Here is a 7,526-nt window from a genome sequence, read left to right on the forward strand (position 1 = left end):
ATAGTATGTAGTTACCATGCCATCCTCTGTTCCAAATTGTCCAGTGACAGCCAGGGACCAATACCAGCCCATCTTTTCTGTCCCTTTTTACTATTTGCTATCTATGCTGTCCCTTTTTACTATTTGCTATCTATTATCTACTGTCCAACTACCTCTCAATGTGCCTCTATTACATAGCATTTCCTCCACACTTCCTCCTTCACACACTGAGCCTGATTTCCATTTGATTATAGTAATTTAACTGACTAATATGACCTGGTGAAGTCTACCACATCTTGCCATGTTGACAGTTGTGTAAAAGGTTTATCGGGTCATTTTAGACCAGAAAGACTCCAAAAACAAACCCATAAAAACAAAGGTCTGACATACTATTATGATATTAGGTTGTTCAGGACCAATGTATTAACAGAGTGAAAAGAGCATCCCATCAGAGTTGTGTATTTTTATTGTAATAAATGACAATTCACATTCTTTGTAATTGCCATCCAGAGCAACACACAGTCATTGTTCTGATTTGACTGAAATTACATTATTTGTTTCTGCCTTCCAAAACTGTTGCGAATGATATCAGTTTAAGAAATAAAACCTTGTGTATTAGAACATCTTTCTTTGACAAGCGTAAAAGGTATTGTCCTTTCAGCTTGGTTTGGTCTCTAGCAACTCCTGAGAAGAATAGGAGAGTCTTAAGCTTCATACATGCATTTAGATTTCTCCACCAGTCACTCGTCCGCAGCTCTCACCTGTTTCCTGGTAAGAAAGAAAACATTTAGTCAGGCTACTCTCACAGCGCAGGCATTGTTTGACATGGTGAATGGTAATATATCAGTCTCTCCTTTGTTTTTTGCCTGAAAGCCTTTAAGTTTCTGTGGCTATGTGGCAAAGAGACCTGGGCAGAGATGTGTAAGGAAGGTTCCGTAATGAAAATGGAAAGTTGGGATAATCACACTTTGGGTCACGTAAAAAGCCAGTTAGAGCCTGAGTGCTCTGAGTGCACTTGACTGCTGGCCGTCAACCCTGTGAAATACCCCCCGTTATTTCTGCTTCCCATCTGTATACACACACCCTTGTTTTAGACGTTCATGTGCATGATTAAATCCTTTTTTCACATACTGTGTGAATTGTATATTAATTCACACAAAAGCAATGATGTTCCCTACAAGAAATGTGTACATGTATTTTCTCATGACAAGCATAAGATGTTGATAAAAAATTATTCATATTTCAGAGTTAAAAAAAAGTAGCATGTCAGCTAAAACTAAGCAGGAGGAGATGTTCTTTAGATTATTTTTGACGTTATATTTTGATCTTGTGGCGGACACTGGGACAGGATCAGCAAATAGGAAAAAAAAAAAAAAAAAAAAAAGCTAAAAGGGACTCAACAGTGATTCAACAGATGGAGTAAATAGTGGGATTTGAAAGTGATCAGAACCTCCAAACAGTTAACACACAAAACAAACAACAAAATCAAGCCTCGTTGTGTGTTTTCATTTTTTTATGTTTCTCAGAAAACAGAGAATTGATGACAAGTGAAAGCCCCCCCCCCCCCCCCCTCAGAGTCTGTGTGCTTTCATTTTGTCTCTCTTTCCTGGCATGCCGTCCTCTTGATCTTCACACCTGCAACAGGGTCATTATATTCTCATTGAATTCTCTATAACCACTGCGGTCCATATGGGCGATTCCAAGTTAATGTTTTTCTACGTCACTTCTTAGTTCCCTTGAAAAGTTTGAGGTTGCTGAAGAAAAAATTAGCGTTATTATTTCTCATCACCAGACCTTCTGCTGCTCATGAAGCATGTCAGATCCACACATATGGGCCAGCCCTTTCAATCCTGCCTCCAGAACGTGTTACAGCTTTCTGCCATAATTTAAACATATGTCTTGCTTGACGGTTACAGCACGAGATGTCAGAATGAGTTATGATGTCACACTATGAAAAGAGAGAGATCCCCACGAGACACTTTTATTGAATTGAACATCTGCCATATGAACATTAATGAAAGCCTGAATGAGTCGTATAGTAAAGGCATTGTCATCTGTGTAATTGGCAGCACTGTTTCTATCACTTCTGGTGCTATAAAATAGATTTTAAATCGCTGGCTTGTAACAGCAAAATGACTCATCATTTTGCTCTCAGGCTGCATCATTTCTTCCAATTGGGAAAATTACACATAATGTACCCATTTTATATATCATAAATATAGTAGAATTAGGAGTGGCAGAGGACATAAATGGCATGATGACATGAACCATTAGGGTTACAATATAACGCATACTATCACATTGTACCTATGGAAGTGGAGGGAAATGATCACTTCTATTTCACCCTCGCTACAGAGAAACAAGCTTTGCCAATAATGAGCTTCATTGCTGGGCATCATTGTTTTGTGAAAGCCCATGAGAGAGGATGCTGCCCCCCTACCGCATGCATAGATATATGTCTCTCCATGAAGAGATTTCATCAACTCAGAATCACTTTATTCGCCAAATGCATCAGCAGACACTCGGGAATTTGACAACTCAGTAACACAGAAGCTCAACAACAAACACTGTATACGTACAGCTACATAAAGCATGATTAAAATAATTTAAAAAGTGAAGGCTATGTATCTGTACAATATCTCTGTAAGGCAATAAAGGTGTCTGAGCCTCATCTGGGTGTAAAGTAGGAGATGAAAATGAAAGTGTTTTTGTCGGATAGTGCCAACGGATTAACAACAATGTGTTTTATGCAGGGAGGTGGTTCACATCTGAATGTTAAAGCATGCATAGGGCTTTTAAGCCAACATAAGGGGGAAGTCTGTAGATTCATATTTGACCATTTATATTTCTGAGCAGATCAAAATAATATGATCAAAAGCTCAAGTACTAAGTGGTCTCTTAGTAGTTGGGTTGTGTCTCTCTGTGGTCACTTTGTGTCTCTTTGTAGTTGCTTTGTATCTCTTTTTGCTCATTTTGTGTCTCCTGTATTCATTTTGAGTACTGTTGTGGTTGCTTTGTCTGTAAGTAGTTATTTAGTGTGTCTTTGTGTTTGCTTTGCTCCTTTCTGTAGTTCTGAGACTAATTTGTAGTCATTTACTGTCTCTTTCCATCTGTTTTGCATCTCTCATGTAGTTGTTTTGGTCTCTTTGCAGTCTTTGTGTGTGCGTGTGTGTGTGTGCGTGCGTGTGTGTGAGTGCGTGCATGCGTGTGTGTGTGTGCACGTGTGTGTGTGTGTGTGTGTGTGTGTGTGTGTGTGTGTGTGCATGCGCGCGCATGTATGTATTGGGGGGGGGGGTTATAGTTAAACTATGGATTACAGTGGTCATCAAGCCCTTTCTGAGCCATTGTCTAAAGACTCAAACCATATTAATACTGGAGGGAAAGAGTAAAAAAACACTAGGGACTCAACAATGAGACACTGTGTGATGAAAATGAATCCACTGACCTTAAACAAGAATTTGCCAGCTTCATGTCAGAGACCGTCTAAAGAATATTTAATGTGGAGGTAATACGGTGTCACATAAACCCGACCCAGAGAGAACCATAAGTGGTGCTTTCATTTTCCGGCCCACACTCGATGCCTCATCAAAACAAACCACGAATGCTGATGTGGCTGTCAGAAGAACCTATTACTATTCTTGCTGTGGCCTCCCTCTTGATGTTTTATTAAGGTCTAATAAATGACAGAGTGACAGACGATCAGACACAGAATGCCGTTAAAGTCACCCAGCATCTCCCAAGTGGAATTTAAACAAAATGAATTAAACCCTGGGTGTGTGATATGTCAATAAAACAGTAAGACTTTATTCAATATGCAGGGCAGACAAGGCTACTCCAATGCCTGTTAGTTATTCTGAGGAAGAGGAGCACGGGGATGGTGCAAAGGCCTTGAGAGCAGTTTTCAAAGTATTTCTCCAGCTTAATTTGATCATGAAGCCTTTAAATCTCCAACCACACGAGAAGCTTTAGACGTCTTACATTCATGCAAATCATTTTTGTAACACTAATCACCAGCATATTTGTCTGTGATTTATACCTTGCATATTTGGTTTCCTAAGGCAGAATGTTCACTTGTGGTAAATTCCTTTACAGCCTTGGGCACACACACATATTACGGATACATGTGCTCACACTACCTACAATGAGTTCATCTAACCTTCTAACAATGTTATTCAGCTCTGTGGTGCGAACTAAGTATAAATCGTCATTTAGTAGAGTTAGTTTCTCTTGTAAACCTAAGTGGATCTACCTGGCAACTAGTTGTTTGGGAAGGTAACAAAGAAGACCCAGTTGCCAGGGATACAATAAAGTCCTTATTGGACACGGTGACCAAGAGAGCAAAGAGAAATGAAGAGAGAATTTTTTTCCCTTTATCTCAGAGACAACTTGTTGCATTCGGATGCTTTGGCAGTATTGATCGTGCTGGTTATAATAATAAAGAATATCGATGGAGACAAAATGAAGAGAGTGAAATTCAGATGTGAGAAAGAGACTCAAGTTGAAGTAGACAGAGAACGAAGGAAGCTCAAACTGTAATGCCTGCAAAGGAGGAAAAGAAAGCCTGAAATCCACCCAAAGCTCAGATGCTCATTGTCACATCTTCTCTTTGTCTTCCAATGTACCCAACCTACAGACCGAAAGGACCTGCAGCTGAACTCGCACCTCTTACATGTACTCATGTGTACATCTGGGTCCGAGTGCATACACACTTGTGTGCACTCACATGTTTACTGGCGCCTGTATGGGAATGATTTGTGTGCTAATTATCCCAGTTTCAATTAAGCCAGATTACTTTCCAAAAGCAAGGATGCATAACAGCTCAATATTAATTGACCAGTGGTGTAAGTGTTATTGTGTGAGTGAGTGAGTGAGTTAATGAGTGAGTCAGTGAGTGAGTGAGTGAGTTAGTGAATGAGTAAGTGTCAATGTGTGAGTGAGTGAGTGTGCTTGCAAATGAGTGTGTGTGTGTGTGTGTGTGTGTGTGTGAGAGTGAGTGAGTGAGTGAGAGTGTTAATGAGTGAGTGAGTGAGTGAGTGAGTGAGTGAATGAGTGAGTGTGTGTGTGTGAGTGAGTGAGCGTGTATGCGAGTGAGTGTGTGTGTGTTTGTGTGTGAGAGTGAGTGAGTGAGTGCATGAGTGAGTGAGTGAGCGTGCACGCCAGTGAGTGTGTGTGTGTTTGTGCGTGAGAGTGAGTGAGTGAGTGAGTGAGTGAGTGAGCGTGCATGCAAGTGAGTGTATGTGTGTTTGTGTGTGAGAGTGAGTGAGTGAGTGAGTGAGCGTGCATGCAAATGATTGTGTGTGAGTGTGTATGTGTGCGAGTGAGTGAGTGAGCGTGCATGCGAGTGAGTGTATGTGTGTTTGTGTGTGAGAGTGAGTGAGTGAGTGAGTGAGCGTGCATGCGAATGATTGTGTGTGAGTGTGTATGTGTGCGAGTGAGTGAGTGAGTGAGTGAGTGAGTGAGCGTGCATGCGAGTGAGTGTATGTGTGTTTGTGCGTGAGAGTGAGTGAGTGAGTGAGCGAATTAATGAGTGAGTTTGTTTCCGTAACTCCGTGTTGAGCTTTCTCCTGTCTGAGCAGACGCCTTGTCTTTGCCAGGTTAAATCCGGATTAAAAGGTCAATCTATCTTTTTGCCACCATATAAATCTCTAAACAAAGGTGATATACCATAGAGCTTCCTGAGAATTATGTCACGCACCCTCTCTCTGCTCACCATTAGTGATGTAAAGCATAACGCCTTGATCCTCCATGGCTAATTATTCAGTCATCCAACTTTACATTCAGCTCCAAAACAGCTACTTTAATTATTCACACAACAAAAAGGATCACCCAACACTTATTACCAGCACAATAATTTCAATAAGATCTGTTTCATTGCATAGCTAATTTCTCCCTCTCACACATTAATAATGCACATAAACAATTCCGGCTTCAAGGACACACTATAACCAGCATTTGCTACAAACTTTCTAAAAGCCATCACTATGAAGGAAGTACTGTGAAAAGATGGAGTCATTTTAAGAGAGAGTCTTAGGCAGAGGTTACATTTGAAGACTAAAGGATGACCCAACTGCCTGTTATGGAAGATGAGAACTTAAATCCTTCTTACTGGAGTGGGACGGTCATTCACCTCGTGGAGAGCCAGGAGTTGAAATTAGTTGCTGTAACAACCAAGATTAGAGCATTTTTACAACACTGCAATGAAACCAAAGTCTGTTACAGTCTTGTTTTTGGCTCTGGCGAAATGCTGTGACCAATGCCAGCCCTTTAAAACGAGCAGCAGGGATGGTAAGAGCAGATTAGTCTGGGTGCTGATGGGTAATCAATCATCCTCACTGCTGAGATGGGACCCGGTTCCACTGCAGTGATCCCGAGGCAGTGACAAGGAGGGAGGAGAGGGGAAGAGACACCAGGGTGGCAGGAGAGAGGAGGTTACTGAGATAAAGTGCAACAGAGTGGAAAAGACAAAGGCGAAGTTACCCGGCACGGAAGTGAGACCTTTGACTGAGTCCCACGCAGATGGGGAACGCTGAGGGGGGGGGGGCTTAGTAGTGCAGAAGATCAGGGCTTACACTTCAACCTCACCCTTTAAACCTCCACACTGTCTCAAATGTTAATACAAAATAAAAAAAGTGGCCCAAATATGGCAGGCAAAAGTATTCAAACAGACCATTGTGAAGGACGGCATAACATGCTTTACAAAGCTGCATTTCATGAAGGAACTTGTTTGTTGTTCTCTAAACAGCTGGTGGATTATTTTGCTTTACAAACACTTTGATTACAGTTCGTGTCTGTTACAGCCTAAGATTTGTGCCAGCTATTTATCACCTGTCAGACCGTCAGCTGTTTGGGGTCTTGATGACTACGGTTAGGTGGGAGTTAAAATTACTTAAAATGGCGTGTGTATTAACTGTTAGCGGCCGTGACTGCATAGATTTGGATGTATTGCCGCACATAGCAACATAAAGATATAGGCCTGTGGCAAGATAATGATATAGACAGTACGCTAAGTCTTCCTTGAGACGTTGTCATGCTCACAACAATGTCATTGAGACTGATCAGGGCTGCTACTGTTGCAGAAGGGACCAAACTCCTACTAAAGCAAGTTTGTGTCCATTTAGGAGTCCTGTATTTCCATCTAGAGAAACCAGTTCTTATACAAATCTGTGCCTAGGCAACTCTCTAGTGTCCTTAGTATCCAACATGGTCGAAAAACACATTGTTGGAACTAGTTCTGTTCTATCACACTTTATTTTCTATTTTCTATTTATTTAACCAGGCAAGTCATTGAGAATAAATTTGTATTTACAATGGCATCGTGGCCTCTTGCGAGAGAAAGGTAGAGGCCAAAACAAGAACTGTCAAATCTGAGCAGACAGCAGCACACACCCAACATCTTCAACACATCCACTACTTACTGTACACACAAGCATTATATGCGACAACGAACATTACATATATGACATGTGTAGCACACATAGACCGTTAAAATAAATGGACAGAGCATGTGTGACGTCACCCATTGGTTTGTGGGGATCAGAAATGAGTCG

Source organism: Etheostoma cragini, chromosome 17 (genome assembly GCF_013103735.1).
Source record: "Etheostoma cragini isolate CJK2018 chromosome 17, CSU_Ecrag_1.0, whole genome shotgun sequence".
Taxonomy (NCBI): domain Eukaryota; kingdom Metazoa; phylum Chordata; class Actinopteri; order Perciformes; family Percidae; genus Etheostoma; species Etheostoma cragini.